Source organism: Maylandia zebra, linkage group LG3 (assembly GCF_041146795.1).
Source record: "Maylandia zebra isolate NMK-2024a linkage group LG3, Mzebra_GT3a, whole genome shotgun sequence".
Classification (NCBI taxonomy): domain Eukaryota; kingdom Metazoa; phylum Chordata; class Actinopteri; order Cichliformes; family Cichlidae; genus Maylandia; species Maylandia zebra.
Genome location: NC_135169.1, coordinates 37,956,439 through 37,969,910, shown reverse-complemented (window position 1 = coordinate 37,969,910; position 13,472 = coordinate 37,956,439).

Below are 13,472 nucleotides of genomic sequence, written 5' to 3'. Positions count from 1 at the left end.
CTGTGTTTGAGTCTATTAGTCCTTGCTCTGATTGCCCTGTACCGTCTGCCTGAGGGCAACAGTTCGAACAGGGAGTGGCCAGGATGTGAGGTGTCTTTTATGATGTTTTGGGCCTTTTTAAAACAGTGGGCGTTGTGTAGAACTTCCAGTGTGGGGAGAGGGCAGCCAGTGATCTTTTGGGCGGTGTTAATGATCCCTTGGAGTGCTTTCCTCTGAGCCCCTGTGCAGCTAGTGTACCAGATGCATATGCAGTAAGTTAGAACACTCTCAATGATGTTATTCCTCCTGAGAATTCTCAGGAAGTACAGTCTCTGTTGGGCCTTTTTCAGCAGCTCGGAGGTGTTCACACTCCAGGAAAGGTTCTCCTCTATATTGACTCCCAGGAAGCGGAAGCTTGCCACCCTTTCTACACAGTCCCCATTTATGAATAGTGGTTGGATCTCTGCCTTTTTCCTTCTGAAGTCTATTATGAGTTCTTTGGTTTTTGAAGTGTTGAGGAGGAGGTTATTGGCCTTACACCATGACGTCAGCTGCTCCACCTCGTCTCTGTACGTAGACTCGTCTCCCTTGGAAATGAGCCCCACCACTGTGGTGTCATCTGCAAATTTCACAAAGATGTTGCTGTGGTGGCGAGGAGTGCAGTCGTGTGTGTAGAGAGAGTAGAGCAGTGGACTGAGCACACAGCCCTGGGGTGAGCCAGTGCTGAGACTCAGGGCTGAGGATGTGTGATGGCCAACTCTGACTCTCTGTCTACGGCCCGAGAGGAAGCTATTGATCCACATGCAGGTGCTGTATGGAAGCCCCAGGTCTTGTAGCTTGGCCACCAGTTTGTGTGGAAGGATGGTGTTAAAAGCTGAGCAGTAATCCACGAAGAGCATCCGCACATAGCTACCATGCTCTTCCAGGTGAGTTAATGCAGCATGGAGTGCTGTGGCTACAGCGTCTTCCGTGGATCGGTTTGCTCTGTAGGCAAACTGGTGTGGATCCAGGCTGCGGGGCAGGGCTGCTGTGATGTGTCTGCGGACCAGCTTCTCAAAGCATTTCATTACCACTGGGGTGAGTGCCACCGGTCTGTAGTCATTCAGGCCGGTGATGTGGGGCTTCTTAGGCAAGGGGACTATGGTGGAGGACTTCAGGCAGAGTGGGACAGTCGCCTGTGCGAGGGATTTGTTGAAAATCCTGGTGAAGATCCCAGCCAGCTGTCCTGCACAATCCCTCAATATTCGACCTGGCACACCATCAGGACCCGCCGCCTTCCTCGGGTTAACAGCCTGCAGCATGCGCCTCACCTCATGCTGTTGTTGTTGTTGTTGTTTTAATTGGATAAACTTAAATCAATGACCTGAAGAGTTATCAGCTAATGGCCAGCTGCTAAATTAAAATTTACTTACCAGAAGAAAATGACCAAAAACAAAATGCTACCACCTGTCGTTGAACTGTAAATAACGTTCTCTGGTATGTACTGTCCCAAAAAAGTTCCACTATTTTCTTTACATTTTGATTCTATAGAGTGATTTTTGAAAGTGGTCGGTGTCAGGCCCAAGAAACTATCTACAGCAGATGAACAGCATCAGAAAGCCATGGCCTTAAACAAAATCCAGCAAAGACAAAGGACCTCAGAGATGCATGTGGCCCTTCAGCTGATCCATCTACTGTTCACTGAAGCCTCATCAGAAATGGCCTCACTGGAGCGTAGCTGTCAAGAAAACTTTCTTAAAGAAGGAAACAGACTGGATTGTAAATCAGTAGCAACAGGTCTTATGAAGTAATAAATCTTATTTTGACATTTTTGGTTCAAATGGTCATCAGTATGTGCACAGAAGGAAAGCTGAAAAGTACAACAGGGGTTGTATACAGACATCTCTAAAACATGTTGAGGGGTCTGCCATGTTTTCAGCCAGTGGTGTTGGAGAGGTTGTCAAAATTTATACAATTATGATTGCAGAAAAATACCACCAGATTTAGATCCACCAATCAGTGCCACCTGGAAAACATCTGACTGGCATCCTTCGTTGTTTGCTCTGATGCCCAAACTGCCAAAGCAGTAAAAGCATACCTGGATAGAGAAACACAGTGGGGCAGAAGTCATGTATTCCCCGGAGTCCATGTATGTTTGCAGATTTTAATAAATTGATTCACTCACTTTTCAATTTTTCTAGCAAAATATAAAGGTTAACCTTTAACTTTTTTAGCAACTACTGTTTTCCATGAGAGGATTAAAATTGTTCTACTTTGGCTCTGGTACTAAATGACCGAAACTTGTGAGGAGATTTGAAGAATCCCCAAATACAAGACATGTAGATAAGTGAATAACTACAAGTATTTACACTGTGATGGGCAAATTGAATCAAGGCAGGACTTACACTGAAACAGACAGGAAGTTACAAGAATACACAAAGGCCAGCAACAACAAAATAAAACAGGAAACAGCTCGACAGGAAGCCAACATCACATCAACAGGTATTGTGTTGAAAACATACCACGTCTTCATGTTAACCGGTGAGGTGTTGGGGTCATTCTGTAGAGCAAGTTAGTCCATTTCTCAGTGCTTCAGACACATGACAAATTTAGGCCAGATCCTCGGGCATTCTCATGTCGGGTTCATTATTAATTCAGATACATTTTGCACAAATCAGGATGATTTAAGTGATTTAGCAGCTGTGAGCAGCAAATTAATACAAAACCTTTTGTGACCTGTCATCACAGGATTGATTTTGCCTCACTGGCATATGTCATCGCTTTTTTTAGTATGGCACATGCACTATTAACAAGTGTTACATAACCTTAATCAGAGAAGTAAAGTGAAGCTTTGAGAAACCTCCACGCCAGCAAGTACTTTCTCTTTAATCTTTAATTAAGTATAAGGTGCAGTGTTGATTCATCCTTTCTCAACGAGATCTATTTTTAGCCAGCGTCGCCCACTCCTCCCCTCTCTGGGGAGGTAGGGGAAGCCTTTAAAAGCGAAGAAGAGGCTACCCAACAGTCCTGTCAAAGAGTGATTGGATTGAGGAAGGCCACTTCAAAGCATATGTCTGTTTGGATTGTGACATGCATGCTGTAAAATAATCATGGTGTCGGCAGCATGTGACTTCTTGTGCTTGATATCATTCTAGAGAATCAGGGAATATGATTAGAGATGTGGCATATCGAAACAGGAAGCGTTCTTGATTCATAATTCATGTGCTTTGGCACTTGATGTTGGCCCTGCCATCAAGCTAACATTGTGCACTAAGAACCCAGAACAAGTGAAATGTCATTGCATATCAGCATTTCTCACTGTGACATGATGAAGACAATAATGAATAACCAATGAATATTTTAGGACTGTACATCACACCATGCCCATTTCAGCTGGAGCTGGTCTTACTTCAAGTAGCTGGAAGTCATCTCCTGGCCATTTTTATCACCAAATTTGCTACCATTTAGAAAATACTGAGTTTGCATCAGCTATAGGCTTATGGAATAATGCTAGTGGTATTATAAGCCCAATATCAAGCACCAGCATGGAGTGACCACTAAAGGATTGGCTGGGGGTTTTGGGAAATGGGCTTTCTAACCAAGAGTTAAATGAGAAGATCGATCTCAAATCAGTTCAATAAGTGAGGAGCAAGACTCGGGAGGCAGGTAATTTGGTTTAGCATACAGGCAGCAGAGGTAAGGAAGATGAACATGGCTCTACCCAAACATAAAGTGGATCTAATATGCTCTACATTTCCAATTAGGCACTCCATTAAGACAGCTGTGCATTATTCACAGTTAATAAATCCTTATTAAACCCTTTATTTAATATCACCTATTTTGCAGCACCTCGGTTGAGCATGTGCTTGAAAGAGGCCATATTACCTTCTGTCCTTTTAAGTTTCCCACTTCCCTACAAAGTCCACTTTCCTCTGATAGGTCAACTTCTGGAAACCTTGCTGAGGTGTAGCACCCAGTGAAAATGAGCTCCACTTTCTCTTCTCACCAGTGTGGAGGCTCAAAAACAGACAGCAGAGCTACTAAACCTACAAATGATAACTTCCTGAATCCAAAACTGATCTTGAACAAGCAGCCTGGGCAGCAACAGGAGTGCAGAAAATATGGCAAATATGTTTGCTTCTTGTTTGTTAGCTTTCAGTCACTAATCAATTTTGTTAAGCTACTTGTATGTGTATTTGTAGGAAATGTGCTAAAATTCAGACAGACTTAGGAGGTAAAGTATGTGGTAAAGCTATGTTGCCAAACATTCATATGATAGAATATGTTAAATGGCTGTTATACCACTCCAAGCTCAAGTATGTTTACTCAGTGAATTAACAGTTTCAGGAAATCAACAGCAAACTGTGGTGAGCAACTGCAGGGCGCTCTGTTGTTAGCCACAATAACTGTCAGTTTTACATTTTAAAAAGAAATGCATGAGTACAAAAAAGATTAATCCAATCAGTTGTTCCAGCTTTTTTATATAAATAACCTTCTATAAACAAGTACTTGGTGACAGGGGGAATCTGCACCAAAGGGTTGGGGGTGAGGGGAACGAGGAAAAGGAGAACAAAGGCAGACGGGAAGAAAATACTCACTGTAGGAGATGAGACACAATTTAGTGACATGCAATAGTAGCATTTAAACAAATGGCGAGTCAAAGCTTTAGAGAATTGACTTGTTTTGGTGCATAATCTTTATAGTTCCAGACAAAGACAAGCTACATATCTCCAGCTTATCCCAACTGCTACCTCTTGCAAATTAGCTTAAACCTGTAAAAGCACATGCTACGTTGGTCAGCTTTCATAAATTGAACAGGACAGCAGAAGTCTGTATTTTGACAATGTTTGCCTACCCTGAGAGACCCGTGGGATTTGATCACCTGTCGGCTTTTCCTCATTGGCTGCCAGGGCCACCTACCTTCAAGCAAACACATGAGCTGTATTTGAAAAGCTGTGACTGATGAAAGCACGCTACTGATGGGTTTCATTTATCTATTTAATTATTTTTGTCTAAAATCTTCATTTACTCATGGCTGTTGATTAAACTATTGACAGTCCATTATCCAGGAGCAGGAAATGAGTAAACAAGGATGCTGCCTTTCTCTTCACTCAGACGTGTGACCTTATTTGAAGTTGTGGATAATGTAGCATCGGTGGCTTTTCTAAATCACTGCAGACAGACTAGGTGTAGCTGTCACAGTGGTCCAATAGTCTCAGCTGCTTTTGTGCCATCTGGGTCACATAGGCCCGTCACCCATGGTAACAACACCCCCTCCCTGGTCTGCCTCCGTGGTAACCCCATTTTCACTTCACATCAGAGCCGTTGCACTGCTCTTATGTTGGTCAGATGCATTTTCTTTTCTTTCTTTTTTTTTCATTTTAGCAGGTTTGTGAAGACTTACCTAATGGATAGTGGATTTTCACAGCACTTTAACATCCTTCATGTGATCATCAGCTAAAGGTGTGATGTCAAACTAAAAGCAAAAGAATTGGGGGGGGGGGGGGGGTTCTGATGGTGCATTGCATCATGTTTGCTGTAAATGAAAAGGAAAACTGGATGTGTGTTCATCCTGTGGGAATTGTTGCACTGCCACAGCAGAGGGTGGATGATCCAATACATTTTATTCTGATTAAAAGACTCAAGGGAAATTGATAAATTAACACAAATATGCTGAAGCTTGAACAGCATAAAACTAAATGCTAAAACTAAATAATTATTTATGGGCTTTTATCCATATTTAGATGGGGGGGCGTTGTGTCATGTGCAACAATGCATGCTATAAATCAAGTTTTCCAATTGTCACTTTGTATTTGGCAAAAGAGAATATTGTTAATTTATGATGAAACAAGAGGATTTAAATATAAGCAAAAAACTAAATTCATGATTCATATAGCACCAAATCACAACAACAGTCACCTCTGTGAGCTTTATATCGTAAGTTGTGCTGTCAGCGTTAATCTCGTTAACATGACGTTAACGCCATAACCGCATTAACACGGCAAATCTCCGTTAACGAGTTAACGCGGATCGCCCCGCGCATGGGGCTGGACGGCGCTAACGCATTAACGAGCTAACCGCGCTAACACGTTAACGAGATTAACGCTGACAGCACTAATTGTAAGGTAAAGACGTACAATAATAAAGAGAGAACTCCAACAATCAGACAACCCCCAAACACTTCGCGACAGTGAGAAGGAAAAACTCCCTTTTAACAGGAAGAAACCATCCCTAACTATAAGGCTTTATGAGAAAGTATTTCTGAGCCTGATCATAAAAGTAGAGGGTACGGTGTATGTTTTATGTAATAATGATAATAATACATTTTATTTGAAAGAGCCTTTCAGAACACTCAAGGACACTGTACACAGTAGCAACATAAAAGCAAGCAGTTTACACAATCATAAAAGACATAAAACAAATTTAAAATAGCCGAGTGGAGAGTTTATGTGGGATAAGCTATTTTGAACAAGTGAGTTTTGAGTTGGGACTTAAAGAGAGAGAAGGAAGAGATATTTCTTAAATCAGGTAGGGATCTAAACTAAAAGTTGGTTCCATCCTAGAGAGACCTGAAAGCTGAAGGCTCTGCCTCCTATTCCTTGAAGTGATATTATGGTACTATGAGGCCTTTAAGAAAAGATAAGGCCTGTAGATTCAAAGCCTTGTATGTGAGGAAAAGGATTTTAAATTAAATTCTGGATTTTTTTTACATGTATCTGTACCCATCTGCTGTCACCACTGACTTTAAAGCGGTGACTTTATTAAAAAATAAATAAATTTTAGCCAAAAACCTGGAGACGCAGAACCTGTGGGCGTGTGACAACATGATGCATTCTGAGTGAAAGCAGCAGCAAGTCTCTGATTATTTAATCCTGGTGTTGTTGTTGTGACACTGAAGCTAAACCAGCAAAGAAACCATCTGACTGTCATGATGCCTTGGCCTGTTTCTTTTAATCGCTAAAAGATGTTTCAGTTGCACAAAATTAGGTGACTTAAATGCAATGTGGAAGCAAGAAAATGTATATTTTTATCTGATGAGTAGCGAAGGGAGAAGGAAAGGACCAAGAGAGTGGGAATTCACACTCTGTGAGGCTTCACATTTTGTGATGAAACCAGTATAAGCTTAACACTTCATCTAAAGTAATGCAATATATATTTATATTCTTCTTCTGTTCAGCAGTTTGGATGTGATAAATGTGATGAACTGATGGACTGATATGGATGGGATCCAGCAGCCTTGTATCTGCAGGGAAACAGTGTACTAATTTTAACTGCATGTTAATCTGAGTGAATTGGGTAGATGCCACTGCACAGCCCATGTGTCTATTGTGTATTTCCAGCTCCGCGTTGAGAAGAAGCGCCATCCGCGCTTGGCAGCTCTCCACTGGTGATGGCACGAAGCTAAACTTTTTGAATTTCAAATAAAGAACGTGTTGAATGTGGAAATATTACCAAACAAACCCTCCCTCCATATCTCTTTCTGTCTGTGGGGGTGCAGGAAAGTTTACACGATGCCAAACTGAGGAAGCACCAGGTATGAATTGGTAAGCCTCTGAGTGTGATGAGGATAATTGAGGCAGGTGGGAGTGTTTCCTTCAGGTGTACAGCGACATCTGAGTCATCTACCGTGGCCATTCACTCAGTAGCTTTGAGATATTGATCGAGTGCCTGGATCAATTCATGAAAGCTCAAGTGGCAGAGATTTTGAGAGATTTCCTGTTGGAAAATCCTCCTAGGAACTTTTTTCTATACTAAACTTAAACAGGAAATGCTTCAGATTTTGGAATGTACTTTTTATTTGTACTTTCTACTCTGTTTGGACAAAGATAACATTTACAGAATATAGTGACAGAGGCCAGTTTATGGGAGTTAGACCCCCTTTTTTTTCCTCCGATGCTCCAAAGTATATAATTGGGTCTGTTTATAACTAAGGGTTGTTTGAGGGCCTGTTTGAATTGTTTTGTTTGATTGTGTTATCCTGTTGGAAGCAGCCATTAGAAGATGGGTACAAGCAAATATCCCCCACACAATTACACCAGCCTGAGCCACTGATTCTAAGCATGATTGATCCATGTTTTCCTGGTGTCTACACCAAAGACAACATCGAGACTCATCCAGACCAGGCAGCATTTTTCCATCTACTGATGTCCAGTTTTGCAGAGCCTGTGTGAATTGTAAGCCTCAGTTTCCTGTTCTGGCTGACACAAGTGCCACCCAGTGTGGTCTTTTACTGCTGTAGCTTATCAGCAGCAAGGTTTGACAAACAATTTCAAGGGGAATCAGACCTGTTGTTTGACTATGCTGTTTATTTTAACTCACCCCTCAGTGAATTTGCCAGTTTGCTTAGAATCAGTATCTAGAATCACTCGTCTAAAAGATGCTGAATTCAGAGAATCATTGGCTGGATGGTCATTAGTAATTTTGTTTTGCTCTGATGTTCTTTCTGGACTTGTCAAGATCTGCAGGCACAGATCGTCTGTTTGCAGAGAGGATCCAAAATTATTATTTTTTTAACAAAAAGCTAGCTGTTTATTAGGGCTGCATGGAAATGCAAAGCAAAAGCAAGAGGAGACTGGATGTTCACTTATAAGAAGCTAATCTGAAAATCTCAAACTAGCACAGAGAGAGCATGGAGGATGGAGACAAACAGAAGATCTGGCAAGGGACAAAGGGGAACAGACACAACATATACACATGAGGAGACATGCATGGAAAGTGGAGATGCATGAGAACACCGGAGGGACAAATCAGGCATAACATGACAGGGGAAGCAAAACTGGACACAATGCACATGAGACAAGGATGACAAAATAAAATGGGAATAAGCAAACACGACAGGTTGAGGAGGAACAAGGAAACAGGTAAGGGAGACACAAACAGGAAAGAAATGTGAGACAGAGAGGGAATAAACAGAGCAAATAAACACAGAGGACACGGCAGACTCTCACAGGAGAGACACAGGGATAAGACAAAGACAAGAAGCCATGAACCAGAAATACAAATAAACTCAAAGACATAAAGAGAACCGAAATCAAGACTTGAAGTTAAATCAACTTCAAAAGTAAAGGAAAAAACCATGACTTCAAAAATAAACTCAAAATGCTGCGTCAGAGACCGAGCACCCTGACAAGATCACAAACACAACCGGAAGAACTGAGAATGAAAGAACGTGGAGGAAAACACAACCGAACCATGAAAGCAGAGTGTGAAAAAATATCTTGTGGCATTCCTCGGTTTCAACACATTATTACACATGACATGACATCACCACAACGAATCACCCAGTGACTCACTGATATCTTGTTAATTTAAACTCACAAGTCTGCATTTTTCTGGGATGAGCGAGGCGACTTAGTCATCCAAGAAATTCAGTTTGAAAGAATATTAATGGAGCCACTCAACAAATAATAGCTTTAGATTTGATGATGATTAAATCCATCCATTAAAGAAAAACAGGTGGGGTTGTAAGCTACTAGTAAAGCTTCTGTAAGGTGTAATACATAAAGAGCTGTAACACAAATAGAGTCTTCTCTAATGTAGGATGCACACATTAGTGTGTCACACGACTCATTTGTACAACCTACAGCAGTTATTATTGACTAAGAATTATTTCAAGGTTGTGGGTATTAAAAAGCTGTTTCTTTAACAAGACTAAAAGTAAGAGCTGCTGTTTGGAAAATATGAAACAAGTGCCTGTTGAAAAAGTCCAGGTGAAGCCAGATGTGTCTGAGACACGAAACAAAGTCAGGTAAAGCCTCAAATCAAAGAATAGCATTGTTGTATTCAGTGCAATTCATTAGTAAGTGAAAATTATGGTGAGTTTCAAAGTTTTACTAATATATATATGTGGTTTTGTGCATGTATAATGACAGTTTATCTGTTTAGATCCGCTTCTGGTAAAATGAAATATGCTTTTATTGTCACAATCTGTCGGACAGCGACTGCAGTCAGTCCAAATCAGAGCATGACTGTGTGGACATGGAAACAGCCAAACAGAGACTGAGAGGGCTGGATGCTCAATCGCTGGGAAACCAGTTACTTATCCAGCTACTTGAAATCACCAAAGCCAAAAATGCCATCGCCAGGCAACCACTGATTTATTTATTTTTTTCCTATTTTTACTCTAGTGTGACTGAGCCGTAAACAAGCTCACATATACTGACAAAATAATAGTATAAAAACACCTTCTATTTAAAAGAAAACTTGAAGAATAACATGTAGAAAGGTTTGTTTTCTTTCTAAAATGGAAACAGACACACAAAAGAAGTCATCGCCGTGACAGCTGTCAGCATCACAGTCCAATATGGTTCGCTTTTGCTTCTGTTCACTCTCAGAGATGTTGCATTACATCGAGTCCCACGATGCCACGATGAATAAAGCATGAGAGAAACACGGGGAAAGTTGTTGGCTTAGCCAAAGATATGCAGCCACTTCTCTCTGCCCTAGATTTCGGGCACTGCGAGTCATTTTATCTTATAATGTGTTCCCCTCTGTCCTGTCGTTTGCTTTCACCATCTCTAAGTTCATTAATCAGAGCTGATGGACGTCGTGCAAACTACTTTAGCTATAAGAAACATATAAATATGTGAAGTAGTAGAGTATCAGTTTTAGGCTTCAGCGTAACAAAGAAAGGCCGTTTGTTTACACATTTCACATAATTCACATAGTTCACCAGTGGAGCAACAACAGGATTAAGCTATTCGGACCCTTGTATAAAGTGAGCAGTTTGAACATGTAAGGAAATAAAGAAATGCATTTTTGTTGTGTTTAGAAAATTTCTGTGTCATTATACAATTTATCTTCAGGGAACTTGTTCACCGTTAAACTGCTCTCCTACAGTACTAAACATGATTTTTCATGTACAGCTCAATAATAAGTTTTAATGCCTTCTGTTTTAATCATTACTTATATACAGACTATTTATGGATGGGTAAAGATAAAAAAAAATTCAAACTTGTAGTGTGAAGAAAATAATTTCATGTTTCTGTGGTGAACGTAATTTAATCATGTAGGATCTGCATGAAAGTCAGCAACTTCATTTATTCGAGATGACGTGATACAATCTAGTAAGAGTAGTTAGTTGCATTTTTTTGAAGTCTAGATTGACAGCTCGGTGGCACAGTGGTTAGCACTGTTGCCTCGCAGCAAGAAGGTCTTGGGTTCAAATCTCCAATCTGGCCAAGTTTGCAGTGGGTTCTCTCTGGGTACTCTAAAAGTCATGCAGTAATTAGGGTTAGGTTAATTGGTGTTTCCAGAATATCTATGAGTGCCGTTGTCTGTCTCTCTGTGATAGACTGGCCACCTGTCCAGTGGCTCTCACCCTATCACATTTGGGATAGGCCCCTGCAACCCTGGTAAAGATAAGAGGATGAATATTGTGGAAGTTATTACAAATCCATGAACATTTTATGTTAACCAGACTCTAGACTTTGTTGAACACTCCAAAAAAAATAACTCTTTAAATAATCATGGAAAGGATTTCCACGTGGCTTTCTATTACGATTAAGCTTTTTTGTCGCACTAACGTAATTTGCATGGTTTGGATCAACTCAATTAAATTAAGTTGGACTCAACTGTAGTAAAACAGTTGATTCATCATTAATTAATCAAGTTAGTCCAACTCAAGCACATTAAGTTGGAATAACAGAATTGCATAATGCGAAAATAAAGCAATTTAATTACGTGGAATTATTTTTTTTATGTTCATTCAAAGAGTTGGTTTTTTTTTTTTAGCGCATTACATCCTCATTCATGGGTTCAGCTGCTCTTTTTTTTGTTGGCTGTTTTGTTTCTCTGAGGATTTGCCAGTGTGCTCCACAGTCTTTATCCTGTTGAAACGTGCTGGTATGATGGAGAATTTATTGTTGGATCAGTGACAGTAAGCTTTACACTTTCTGAGGCAGTGTTGTAAAAATCGGACATAAATTGAAGCGCGCACAACCAGGTTGTCTGCGTGAGTTTTATTTTTCTTTGCAAAGGGGTCAAACAACAGTACGGAGACTATGACAGCAGTCTGAATGCTTTTCTGACAAACAGGGACTGTAAACACAGATCGAATTATCTGTTGGCTATAGTCACAGAATAGATTCGTATCACTGTGTGCAAAAGATCATTTGTGCATCAACATGTGGTGTAGCTCAAAAATGACACAGTGAAGTAGCACAATCCTAAAAAATTCCCACCGCGTTTCTCATTTTGATAATCAGATTTACGACATAAACATCACTCCCCAAAACACTCATCCCAGTGTGTCATAGGGAAAGCACGCTAATGCCACTCCTTGCTGCGTAACAAGCAGTAATGAGACAAAACGTCCATTATTATACTAAAACTTGTGATTCTTCATCACGTCCTGGCTGAGGCGCACACTTAACCCACTCATCTGACAGGGAGTGATCAATATACCTTGGCAGCATCAGATTTACACACAGCACTACACAACAGAGAATATGACAAACACAATGAACACATATCTAGCTCGTGGCGGTGGTTGGGTTGAGATCCTCCTTCGTGTCTGCTGTTCTGTTGTCCCAGAACTGGACGGATGGCTGGAGCTCGGGGCAAAGCTTTCCTCTCTCACAACTGAAGCAACAAAGCTGAGGAGAGGCTTTTCCTTCCAAACCTGGTGTTTGCTGTAAGATAGCGCTTTACTTCTTCCCCTCTGTTTTTGTTAATTGTCAGACAAAACAACTCCTTTCCTGGAGTGGGAAGAGCATCCTTCACCTGCCTGTCAATTTGGGATAGCACAGAAGACAAAGTTCTGTGATGTGTCAGGCTGTCATTTCCACAGTGGTCAGGGAGAGGTGGTCTGTCTACGCCTCACCCCATTTCGGGGGGTCTTCCCAAGCAGAATATCAAAGGTACTGAAAGATCAGGTTGAGTCGTTTTGCAGTTCCCCAGCAACAGGCAGCAAAATACCAGGATTTAAACAGTGCAGCCTTGGACGCTGATGTTTACTAAGCCAAGGAGATCTGCACTGTATTTGACCAAACGTGTTTGAAAGGACCCGAATCCTCCCGTCTGCCACTGTCACGCTTTGAGAGCGACACACGAGGAGTGGATTTGACGCATCAAACATGTTAACTGTGTGGCTGCTAGCTGCACATTTATGTTAGCACTGTTTCTACTGAGATGTTTCTATTTCAGTAAAATCGTAATTATCTAAAGGTCTTTTCTTTTTATCAATATAAATCAGGAGTATTTGATATTTAAATTTAGTTTAGTTTTTTTATTATTACTGTATGGAGGTCACCCATTTAGACAAGATTGATTAAACTCAGTACAGGTATTACAATAAAAAACACATCAGATCACAGCTTGATGTCCCTGTGTGGCAACAGGTAGGCAGTAAAAATGAGGTTTGAGGTTAGATTTTCCACTGATTCATGATTACAGATTAGTAATAAAACAAGATTTTTTCTCACCACTTGTCCTGACGCCCTGACAGAGGAAACATAGCCGCCACTGACCTTTGAAGGACCTGGAAACTTACAATTTGTCTTCACAGTAGGAAA